This window comes from Triturus cristatus, chromosome 1_2 (assembly GCF_964204655.1).
Source record: "Triturus cristatus chromosome 1_2, aTriCri1.1, whole genome shotgun sequence".
Taxonomy (NCBI): Eukaryota; Metazoa; Chordata; class Amphibia; order Caudata; family Salamandridae; genus Triturus; species Triturus cristatus.
The window spans coordinates 933,764,129-933,777,151 of NC_140580.1; positions in this window are offsets into that span (position 1 = coordinate 933,764,129).

Below are 13,023 nucleotides of genomic sequence, written 5' to 3' on the forward strand. Positions count from 1 at the left end.
TCTCTCATTAACCAGATCTCCAATTATTCAAACATTTCTTAAGTTCTCCACTTAAAAACATCTTCAAAATGCACCGTTGACCCAAATCCATTCTTGCTTTTGAGAACTGTTTTTTGGGGGTTTGGTTTAGTCTTGACCCCTTCCTTTTCTTTGCAAGACTTCATAGACACTCATTGGAATAGAAGGGCTCCTGGAGCTCCTTCCCATCTGAGTGCACTACCTTGGGTTCCAGAAGAATGCAAGAAAGGCACAAATGCAAGAGTTGCCTGTTGTTCTTTGCCTTTTCTAGTTCTGGAATCTGGACCTGGTCCTAGTCTGTGAGCTACAGCGAGTAGGAGTGGTGGCAATGATCTTCTGTAAGGAGGAGCTCTGTTGATGATCTGTAAAGAAGAGAAAGCCCATCAGCAACTGGAGCTGCCAAAGGTAAGTATGGAACCAACATTAAAGCACGTTCAGGCTGAGTACAAGCAGGATGAGCACGAAGATCTTTCCCTCCAAGAAACTCAAGAAATGGCAGAGACCTAGGGTGTGGAATTGCCTTTTATGCAAAGTCACACCCAAGATAGCCAATGCAATGAGGTGTATTTTCATGAAAGAGAAACACCCTGAGGCAACATCTACCATAATGGGGGTGAGAGAAGTGCACAAAAAACATAACCCTACTGCAGAGTCAAAAACGAGGAATGTTTCCAGGCACAGGACAGACGTTTGGGAAGGGGATTCTGCTACCATATTCATCAAGTGTGCAGGAGGCATAAAGGCCACAAGTGGGCCGGTGGAACCAACAGCATGATAGAAAGACTAAGAACTAGGCCAGATTATGATTGTAAATGTATTTATATAGTGCTTACTACCCCTGGCGAGGCGTCGTAGTGCTTTTCAGCAAGTAGCACGCTACTCTGGAACCCAAAAAGGATTAGTGGTGAATTAGTATAGAGATATATGAATTAATTTGAGTGGTGGACATGTGAGTCTGTTGGTTTGTTTGAAACGGATAACGGAGGGATAGAAGTGGGAAGGGTCTTGAAAGTGTTTATTAGGAGATCATAGTAGTAGGAGGAGGTTTGGGATGAGTAAAGGAGAGATGGAGGAGGGACGAGTCTCTACAAATGGATTGGGGAGATCATAGTAGTAAAAAGAGGTCTCAGATGAGTTTAAGGAGGGATACATGAGGGAAGAATTTAACCCCTTCTGTGCCACGCCCTTTCCCCCTCCTGTGCCGGGCGTTACATTAGTGGGTGGGGTTCATGACGAGATAGTCTCGTCATGGGCACAGCGCGACCGTGCTCCATGACGAGACTATCTCGTCATGGGCACTAAAGAGGTTAAAAAGGGTTGTTTGTATTAAAATGAGGTGTGGGGTGGTGCAAGGAGGACTAGAGGAAGGAAGAGTCTAGAAAGGGCTAATTGGCGATCATAGTAGTAGAATAAGGTTTGGGATGAGTCCAAGAGTGGAGGTAGAGGATATATTGAGAAAGGTATAGGCTGAAACATGGGTTAGCGCATTAGAGAGACACAAAGGTTTTTTTTTTGTACAGTAGGAGTAAAGTAATAAATATTTAGATATTTAACTACATCGAAGGTATACATGTATAAGGAAGGTAATATATCAAGAGTTAAGATGTATTTAATAAACTCAGACTTTCAAGTGTTGCTGTACTTTAAGCTAATTTGTGGTTTTTTTTCTTTTCAATAATTCAATAGTGAAGCAATTGTTAGTAAACAGTTATGATAAAATGTACATATTGTGATAGATAGATAAACTGAGAACCATAAGCATCTAATCAAATATCTTATATGAAAACTACGCAGTGACCTATATACATGCTAAGGATTGAAAAATGTAACCATAAGTAAATGTACATTTGTTAAGCAGACTAAAGAATATGTATATATACATAAACATAATTATTATGCATATTTATACAAAGAAATACACCTATCCAGATACATATATATAATCAAATTAAATGCTTATATACACAGGGGTATGCTGTACATTTGTGTTTGAGGATGGTGGTTATGTAGGGAAAAGACAACTCTTAAGTAGTCTTCTGAAGATAAGATAGTTACATGTGGCTCTTATGTTTGGGGGTAATGCTTTACATAGTTTGGTTGCTTGAACGGAGAAGGATGTGCCACCTATGTTTTTTTATTTCTATGGTGGGATTTTTAGGCGAGGTGCCAATCTGGAGCAGAGGTTCCTTTCTTGAATGTATTTGGTGATTTTATTCATGATGAAAAGCAGGCCTGTTCCATAAATTACTTTGTGGGTGATACAAAGCAGCTTGAATGTGTATCTTCTGACAACCGGTAACCAATGTAGGGCCCACAAAACGGGAGATGTGGGCTTGTGGCTTTCCACGTAGCAGTAGTCTGGCAGCAGAGTTCTGAATCCATTGTAGTCTTTCCATAGTTTTGATAAAGATGATCTGTATTAGAGGCCATTGGCTTAATCAAGTTTAGACAGTACAAGAGAGATGGTAGCCTGGACCTTGTGTGGAAATTCCAGGTGGGGGAAGATGCATCGCAGAGTTTTTATAATAATAAAGCTTGATCTTGCTAGTTAGTCTGCTTAGGCATTTATTGATAGCTTGAAGTCCATGGTAAGTCCAAGGTTTCTTAATTCCTTATATACTTATGGAGGTTGTTCCAGATCGTCAGGCTAGGCGACAATTGGGTTATAATTTTTCCATGTGAGTATTTATGTTTTGGAAGCATTCAATTTGAAGGCTCCATGTCATCCACTAATCAATGGCTCTGAGGCAACTGAATATATGTGAGTTTCCAATGTTGCTGGGGCTTTTCAGTTTAAGGAGTATTTGCATGTCATCCGTATAGTTATACAATGTGAGCTGAAATTCATTGATCAATGCCGGTAATTACTTCATGTAGATGTTTGAAAAAACGCATGGGTAGGATGCTAGAGCCTTGAGGGACCCTTGCTTTTGTGTAGTACAGTTTGGCTGAGAAAGGGGAAGAATGGATGACATTTGTTCAGTTTTGAAGGTAGGATGTGATCCACTCGAGAGCAGTCTCCTCTATGCCTGCTTTGTAGAGTCTTTGTATTAGGGTGTCATGGTCAACTGTGTCAAAGGCAGCTAAGAGGCCCAAGAGGAGTAGTGCAACAATCCTGTTCCAGTCTACTATGTTTTTAAGGCTATCTCAGATGGCGGTGAGGGCAGATTCTGTGCATCTTACTAGGTGAAATCCTGTTTGGATGTCAAAAAGAATGGAGTTATCTTCAATTAATTGTGACATCTGGGTGAATGCTGCTCTTTCTATCAGTTTCACCAGGAAAAGTCCATTTGTAATCAGACTGTTGATGGCGGGGTCAAAGAATCAGATTTTCAGCAACTTCATAAATCTTCAATTCTTGTCATCTGTGAGCCCCTGGGGTAGATTAAAGGGCAGAGAAGTACCTATCACTGTAAAAGTCTTACCTGAGTAAGAAGTGTAGTTAAACCTAGGGACAGTTAGGCCTCTTTGGGAGGTGGAGCAAAGTGAGTGAATGAGCCTGTAGATGATGAAGTTTAGGGGTAAGAAGCCAAGAAGACCAAGATTTATAACTCTGTGGACCAAGCAGAGGTCTTTAACAGTAATCCCCTTCTTTACGGTAAGCCAAACAACAGAACAAAGGTTTGCTAAAACATGTTCAAATTTGCGCAAATCAAAAATTGCCCTAGTAGCTGCATTCTGAATGTACTGAAATTTGGTAAGACTTTTAGGACCAAATGTAGGACGGCCAAAATAGCGCCTTGCAAATTGCGAGTCTTTTGCGACTCGCAATTTGCGAGGCGCTATTTAGGATGTACAACAGTGTGTAACACACTGTTAACGATTACCAATGGAGTCGCAAATAGAGAGACTCATGAAAATTAATAAGCCTCTCGCAATTTGTGACCCCATTGGGAATTGCAGGCCCTCCCAGGTATGGTGGCCTGCTGGGTTTTGTGACTCGCTATTAGGAAGGGAACGCCCCTTCCTAATAGCAAGTCGTAAAACCCTATTTTACGAGTCGCAAAAAATTGCAACTCGCAAAATAGAGTTTGTACATACCCCATGCTGTTTTTCCACACGCAAACGGGTTCGCAAACCCGTTTGCGCATGCAAAAACCGTCGTACATCTGGCCCTGAGTGTTTGTACCAAGAAAATGACATGACAGTCATTAATATGTGTAATAATAAAGGTAGTGATGGCAGAAATTCTATGATTCAAGGGTCCTGACTCTGCTTGTGGTAAGATTACACCAATGGCAAGATAGACATGAGGCAGTCGATGTAAGTACATCAGACAGTCTGCCCTCTGCAGTATTTAGGGCAGATGGTCTGATTTATGCTTTTTTTATCATCTTCTGGACTTCCAGGAAAAACCTGGTGATACTGAAAAGAACAAAGAATAACAACCCCAGAACCCTGGAAAAAAACTCCCATGATGTGAGGGCCATTTGTTTGACAAAAACCAACTGCGGCTGCTTGTGTTTCTTCTCACCCTAAATGCGGTGGGTATGCGAAAACAGTATGGGGTTTCTTATAGTCCTGTGGAGAGGATACCTAGCCTGACAGTTCTGTTATGAGAACATATCCAGGGCACTGAAATTATGCAGCAGGATTAACTAAATTATGCGGCAAGAAAGGCCAAATTATTCAGCATAATGCGGCACATTTTCTGACAGAATTACTCCATTATTTTGTCATTTTTACACTTGTTTACACTATTTGGGTATAGGTTCCACATAATTAGTACCAGTTTAATACCCAAACATTGCAATAAGCTACAGAAAGGTGACCAGTTTACATTTGCAAAGGGCCTTACGCAGTGCGACCAGATGTGTCGCTGCGTGTTTTATAACTTTTAAACCATTTTTGCTCATATCTGCAGATTAAGCAGCAGATGATGGATTAGGTGGCAAATGGCAGATCCATAATCATGCGAAAAGCACCACGTCTGCACAATCGCATAATTCCAGTGGGCCTGAAAATAACCCAGAATAAGTTGCATTTTGCTAGGTAAGAGTGGCTCAGTGACTGAAAAAAGATGGACTGGAATGGAGTAGTGAGCAATCACCAGTGGCTGAGATTAACGCGAGCAGTCCTTCGCTTTCTTGTGCGCTTTATTCTCACAGCGAAAGTAGGACCAGAATGCAATACTTTGTTAACGAATGATTCAATCAGGGATTTGTGAAGTGTGCTACTCACCCGTGAAGGTGTCAAGGCACTGAGGAGGGGGTTTGTGCAGCTCCGTTTCATCCAAAGAGCCAGGTCTTGAGGCTCTTCCTGAATGCTTGCAGAGTGGGGAATCGTCTGATGCTGAAAGGGTGTTCGTTCCAGGTCTTGGCCGCGATGTAGGATAAGGCTCTCCCTCCTGTTGTGGCTCTGCGGATGCGTGGGATTTCAGCCAGGGCAAGGTCGGCAGAGCATAGGTTTCTCTTGGGTGCGTAGAAGGAGATTGTTTTGTTGAGGTATTGGGATCCAGTGTTGTGGAGGGATTTGTAGGTGTGAGTGAGCAGCTTGAAGGTCACTCTCTTTTCAACGGGGAGCCATTGGAGGTCACGCATGTGTTGTGTGATGTGGTCTTGTTGTGGGATGCAGAGGACGAGTCTGACTGCATTGTTCTGTATGGTCTGGAGTTTGTGGAGTAGAGATTTGTTGATCCCGGCATAGAGGACGTTCCCGTAGTCCAATCTGCCGGTTATGAGTGCGTGAGTGACAGCCTTTCTGGATTGAGGGGGGATCCATTTGAATGTCATGCGGAGGATGCGGAGGGTATTGAAGCACGTGGATGAAACAGCGTTGATTTGTCGGTTCATGGTGAGGGAGGAGTCGAGTATGATGCTGAGGGTGCGGGCATGGTCCATAGGTGTGGGAGGGATGCTGAGGGCGGTGAGCCACCAGGTATTGTCCCATGCAAGGGGGTGGATCTGAGGACAAGGACTTCCGTTTTCTCTGAGTTGGGCTTCAGGCAGCTGCTGCTCATCCAGGATGTGAGTCTTTCATTCCTTCCTGGAAGCTGTGTCTGATAATGTCGGGTTCCTTGGTGAGGGAGAGGATGAGCTGGGTGTCGTCAGTGTAGGATACTATGCTGAGTCTGTGTTTACTGATGATGGTGGCTAGGGGGGCCATGTAGATATTGAAGAGAGTGGGGCTGAGCGAGGATCCTTGGGGTACTCCGCAGCAGATCTCCGTGGGTTCGGAGAGGAAGGGCTGTAGTCTGATTCTCTGGTTTCGGCCGATGAGGAAGGAGCAGATCAAGTTTAGGGTGGTTCCTTGTATGCCGGCGTCGTGGAGTCTGGCGGTAAGTGTGCGGTGGGAGACCGTGTCTAAGGCTGCTGAGAGGCCTAGTAGGATGAGAGCCGCCGTGTGAACATGGTCGAGGAGAGTGCAGATGTCGTCTGTGGTGGCTAGGAGGGCAGTTTCGGTGCTTTGCTTGCAGCGGAATCCGTATTTGGAGGTGTCGAGCCAGACCTGGCTGCGGGTGCCAAACATGATAGAGACACCTGCAGCTATGTGGTGGTATATCAGTAAATAAAAGAATATAGGCTTTATACAGGTTATACTTGTGGTCAGGGCTTTAAGTGTGCCGGGTCATGCCAGTGCTCAGTACCGTCAGTTCTAAAAAGCAGGTGCTGAGACGGGTCCCTGTCAAGCTCTCCATTTTTGTCCTCACCCTAAGGGTGAAAAAAACATCTTAACTCTGCAGCAGTACCACTGCTCAAAGCTTTTGCTATAACTTCAAAGAGACCTGCTTTAGTTCTTTCAAAGTCTCATTATTTCAGAACAGAAGTATTTTCAATATTATATACAAGGAAGCCATAGTTGTTGCTTATTTATCTTATGCAACTAATAACCACTGACAAAGCCAATAGTCCTGGCATGTTATAGGCGTAATGTTACTTTTTGTATTATATATCTGGATTCTGGATGCAATGACAGAAGTAGCAAAATACCAGTCGGGCGGGACACTATGCTATGCACAGATTTGTAGCATATGTGTTTTAAGCCACGCCCTTAATTACAACAGCCACGGCCCTTTGAGCGACACCCCCTCCCCGGATTTTAACTCCAACTTAGAGCCCTGCTTATGGTGTTCTGGAGATGCTAATGCGCGATTCCTGCGCCCGTGCGCATCTTGGAGAGGATGCGCAGACATGCTGAAGCCAGTTTAATCTTCCTAACCCGCCCGCTGGCTCGCGAGGCGCCCTTGTGAAGAGCAGCAACGCCTGATCTCGTGCCGGTCGGGCTTCCGGGGACGCGGTAGTCATTGTAAACCTCCGCACCTGCTGTGGTTTAATCACCCTCACCTGCCCGTCAGCGCGCGAGGCCGCCTCGTGATCAGCAGTAAATTGGCGCTGATGGGTTGAAGCCGAGAGCCTGTCTGGCTGCAGTCCCCGGACTCGCTGGGTCATCACTCTCCCAATTAGGAGACGTGCTGCCTCTCATTGACCATTAGGGGTTTCCACGCGCCGCGGTGTCCTCCCCGCCCGGCCTGGGCCAGTCAGAACCTCGACAGCTGGGGCGTCCCCTAATCATAATAGATGTCCTGTCCGTCGCAATAATGGGACACCGATGAGGTGCGCAGGTTTTCAATTTTCTCTTTGAAATGTGTATTTGTTGTTAATTTCGAAAGCAGACGAAGAGAATAGGGCGCCTCTTTGTTGTAAATGCTTCCACCACTTTTGGCAAAACTACGGTTCTAGCGTGGGCGCGAAAAGGGGTAAGGTGGTGGCTCTCTCAGAGCCTGTTGCCACAAGTACAAAGCTATGACCACGGTCAGCCGTGAGCAGAGGGGCGATGCTGTGACTCAAGAGCAGGTAAGGTGACCGCAGAAACGAGCTGTAACAATGCAGCAGCAGTACAGGTGACCGAAGAGCCTCTGCAGGTTTGAGCCATGACACACACACACAACAACAAAACTCAACACTAACAGATACCACTTCACCCAAAAACCCTATTCCATCAAACCAACCTCAGAAATTTAAATACATGCGTTTGGTGCGAAAAGCACACTGAGGCTTCGGTAGGAAAGCACTATAGAAAGGCTACAATACAATACTACAGTACCTAATACTGTCTACAAAGAAGACCACACATACAGACCTCTGACTGCAGAGTCTCGGCTGATCTCACAAATGAAAGCTGTCACCACAGAACCTAAGCAAAATAAAAGTGGCCCTTATGAGCGAAACAGATAGGTAAACAAGCATTTGCAATGCAATAGGTCTCACATTTTTTTGAGTTAGAGCTATTGGTGTTGTAAAGGACATTGTCTTTTAACCCATGTGTTTTGGTTTGGAGTGTGGTAGATGAATGAACAGAGACACAGCTGCAGGACTGCCTAGAGGACTTAGAATGAGGAATTACCACTGGGACCAGAGAAGCAGCTACAGCACTGGCTGCAGGACTCAGAATGAGGAATTACAGACAAGACCAGCGAAGCAGGTAGCAGCACTGTGTAGAGGACGTAGAATGAGGTATTACCGACAGGGCCAGAGAAGCAGCTTGCAGCAATGTCTAGAGGACTTAGAATGAGTAATTACTGACAGGGCCAACGATGCAGCTGCAGCACTGCCTGAAGGACTTGGAGTGAGGAATTACCGATGAGACCAGAGAAGAAGCTATAAGTCTACACATAAGCTAGAAGTATTTAGGCATGCAGCACTTTTATTTATTTGTTTTAGTTTTTAGTTTTTGTTTGTTAATTAAGCACCTTTACATTTGATATTAAAGCAAAATGCGTCATGCGCGAGACCCACTGTGTCCTTTACAAGTAAACGATCCAAACAAAACCTACTGGTTATTCGGAGAATTCGAGGTAGTCATAAACAGAGTGCTTCATTGCTCTATTTTTGGAACAATACATTTTGCAGTGTACATATTATAAGCAGTTCCTTCAACGAAGAAGGAGTGCTGCTCCAACATTGGTGACGAAACTTGAAAGTGCCAAGCCAATTGGTTAAAGCGATTTGATACCTTTATTTGCGCTGTATAAAAATACAAAAAATAAAAAGGAATGAAAGGAGAAGTGCATGCAGGTTTTTTTAGGTGGGAAGCGAAAAGATGCTCTCTGTAGAGTGATTAAATTAAGCATGTTTGGATATGAGTGAGATCTTGTTGGGATTGATTGGGAGGGGGTAGAGGCAATAGAAGACAGTGAGAGTATGAAAGTAAACATGAGCACTTTGTGCAATGCTCAAAGCAACAAGATTCACAGTCCCTTTCCGGCGTAACTAAATACATACCAAAGATAAGCATCATAGCTTTGAAGTAGGAAAAAAGCTTTCAAAGTTCTTGGCTCCGCGCACTCTGCTGCTACAAACTGACTATTGGGAAGCTGCTATAAAAGAGCAACGAATGCTTTTTAAGGATGCATTAATGATCAGATGAGCTTCAAATGTTTCATATTTAGATCACAATCCACGTATATTTTGTCTGTCTAAAGTACCCTTTTTAATTGGTAATAAAGCGTCTGGTTACATTTTGTACGTATGTTGCAATAAACATCTCTTTGAAAAGTATATTATCATTAAAACTTCAAACACATACTAACTCTTCCTCAAAAATAAAAATGCTAAGCAGCATAAATACGTTAACTAAACAGAATGTAACAAAATATATTATACTTTAAATCTGGAGTATTCAGTTAGTTTGTTTTCTTGCAAACGAGGCTACCAAAACCACACATACAGGGATGCCGAGGGCAGGATTTAGTAGCGTGTTTCTGTTTCAAATTCAACACGCGACAAGGAAAACCAACCAATGCCACTTTCACAGTGAAGGCTTGATTAACTGCAGACGGTCTTAGAGGAGAGCGGTGCCATACAGGCTACGATACTTGCATCCTAGTTCAACCCACAGAGGCTAACGAGGGGGAAGAGGTATTATAAGTCCCCCACCCCCATCAGTTGCCCTTTAGTATTTTGTGCATCACTGAAAATGCCAACAGAAACAATTCTAGGGCAAGTTAAGCCCCTTACATTACAAAGGAACGCACAGTCAACAGAAACCATCTGATTTTTATGCAAGCTACCAGGAAAGTAACTTCTAGCATCCGTCTTGGAAGTTGGTAGCTGGATTCTGGGGTCCGAGTCTCAGGAAACAAAAGCATCTCTTAAATTAAACTGAAGCCTCTGTAATGCTTATGGTTTCGATATGACACAAAAAACTGAAATAATCTCCCAGCAAACATGAACTACTGTAACACCCACTACAAGTCAGTATTTGATTAAAATACATTGCCAGAGTCAGCTGCTTGGTTGTTCGAGGGAGTGCCTAACCGGAGGACTGCGAGGACCAGCAGTCATTGGACACACCTGCTGCCTCTTCCTCTGTGTTCCCGCCCCTTGGTTGCTTGGTTATAACTGATTTGATCCTACCGCGACGCGGGTCGCGCGCGGGCAAAGCCCGGGCCAAGGGCGGGCCCGTTGTAGCCCGTTTGAGACCGGAGGAGAACGGACCGGGCCCCTTCTCTTTAGTCCTGAGCCCATACAGCCCCTCCGTGTCTCAATTCTGGACGCCCCTCTGTGATATTTCACTTCCAAGTGTGCATGTTGGCCTGAATAGCTTGAGTTTAAGATTTTTAATTTTCTCTTTATTTTTTCTCTAAGCTTGGAAGTTCCTTTTTTAGGTACGCAAGCCTTATCATGGCGTCGAAGGAGGCCAGGAACTTGCTTCCCAGTGGTAACCTAACTGGTACACTGGATAATTTTATAGTGAGAGCTAGTTCTGTGATTGACCAGGGCATCGTTATGATGGAACGTAGAGTTTCACAGGATCTTGCCATGGCTAAAAGGTCTTCGATGGGCCACTTTGCAAATGCCCGCACACCCAAGGCTCAGAGGGGTGCGCACAACAAAACCGACATTGTCACAACACATGCATTTAACCAGCCTCTCAGTCAGTTTCTGGATGATTCCCCTCCCAGCGGCGTCCTGAGTTATCAAGATTCTCTTGTGACCTTGGATGATTCAACACTGGCGGCGCCTATGGAAAGACCGAATTTACAAAAAACCAAGGGAAAAGAAATAGGGACGATTCCAAAAAATAAGCTACCTACTATAGGCGCTTCGACAGTTAAAACTAGGGGAGTAAAAATACCCAAATGCAGAAAAAATAAAGTCTCCAAGGAGCTCGAGGGTGAGGGCCCAGGGGATTGTGTCCCACCCCTGTTTCCTCCCATCGAACCACCCCAGTGGAGGGCACAGGTCAGGAACAGGTTGATTCATTATCTGTACCTCCAACAGATGGAGAGCCTACCCTTTTGAAATTAGATGCACTATTGCGCTCCCTCCTCCATCCTTTGGAGGAGAGACTTAGCAGCATTGAGACACAACTTATCAAGCTCAAACAAACAACTGTGGGCACTTTAAGTAGTATCTCTACCAAAATATCGGCCCAGGGCAATGGTAATCACAAGAGCATAATTGGGGGGGCTGGGGTACTTGACACTGCTATTTGCCGTGAGTTACATCCAATTACTAACAATCAGAATACACCTCAGGAAGCAACTGTCAAAACTTTAAACCCATTATACACCCAACAAGGAGCGAGCCCTAGGGATAACCAGCACTCAGTTACTGATAGTGTAGGTATGGCCCATACAAAAACCGATAGTTACGTCGGAAGGGCAGAGAGGGTGGAAGACATCAGAGAGGAACCAAGAATTACCACCAGTGCTGATTTGCCACCTCAAGTAAGCCCCTACCTAGTTGTACTAACGGGGGTACCTGAAATCAGTGCACCAAATAGAGATACTTTCAGCTCCCTGAAAAACAAAATTATACAGTGGCTCAATATTTACAGGCCACTTCCCCCTCACATTACAAGTGAGATCATAATGGTCAGAAGGGTGGGATGGGTGGGACGAACACCCAAATCTTTAACCGGCGATTGTGTACTGGTTAACTTTAGGGACCCACGGACTGCAGAGTATATCTATAATTGGAATTTACCCTGTCCAGGAACAAAAATTGCAGTTCGTCCCCTTACGTTTTTTTATCCTGACGGTCATTTGAGATACCAGGAAGAAGGGTGGTCCCACGTAAGCCATATGCGAGGGGGTGGTGGTGGGAAATTTAGGTATGATGCTCCCGCCCCGGTCCTATATCACATTCCATGTTATACCAGGTTCAGTGGCCTGGATCAGGTTGATTGACTGGCCTCGAATAACTTGGACCCCTGGGCCAAAACTCCTGGTGAGCTCGTTAATCTCGAGCTCACTAGGGTAGTTAGGGACAGCCACCTATCATCCGGTACATCTGGGATTTCTCCCCAATCAAAAGGGACCTGTATGAATGGTGACAACTTCGAAATAGGCAGCACCCCCCGGGAACAGACCCCTTTACCACCCCGGGAAAACAGTAACAATGTTAACCATCGGGGGCATGAGGCAATCCAGTTGGGGTATAATACCACTCCACAGGTTACCACATGTCATACCCCTGGCAACTCTAGGTACTTGACCATTATGTCATGGAATGTTGTGGGCCTCCAAAGTAAGTTGGCCTGCCCGGACTGGGGCTCTTTTGTGGACAGTACTGATATTTCCCTGTTCCAGGAGACATGGGCTAGGGAGGAGCATGCTAGAGCAGGGTATGCGACCTTTAATATCAAAGCCCGATGGGGAGGGAAAGGTCGACCTTCTGGAGGCCTAACAACGTGGGTAGGTCTACATCTAGGTTGTAAAGCCGAATCCATCCCTACTAATTCGGATGACATACAATGTATCCTAATGACCTGGCCCACATCATATAAACTGGCAGTGGTGAATGTATATTCTCGCCCGACTGCCCTGGCTAAAGAGTCACGTACCATTGGGGAGTTGTCAACTTTTCTTGACTCCCTAAGCCCTGACATTTATTATATGGTAGCAGGTGACTTTAATTGCCACTATGAGCCCCTAAGAGGGTTGAAGGAGGGGGCGTTAATGGAAGAGGATGAGTATTGGGGAATTCCACCCTGTAACTCCCCTTTCGCTAAGGCATGGTCCCCATTGGCCTTGCAGATCATGACCCTAACATTGCATAA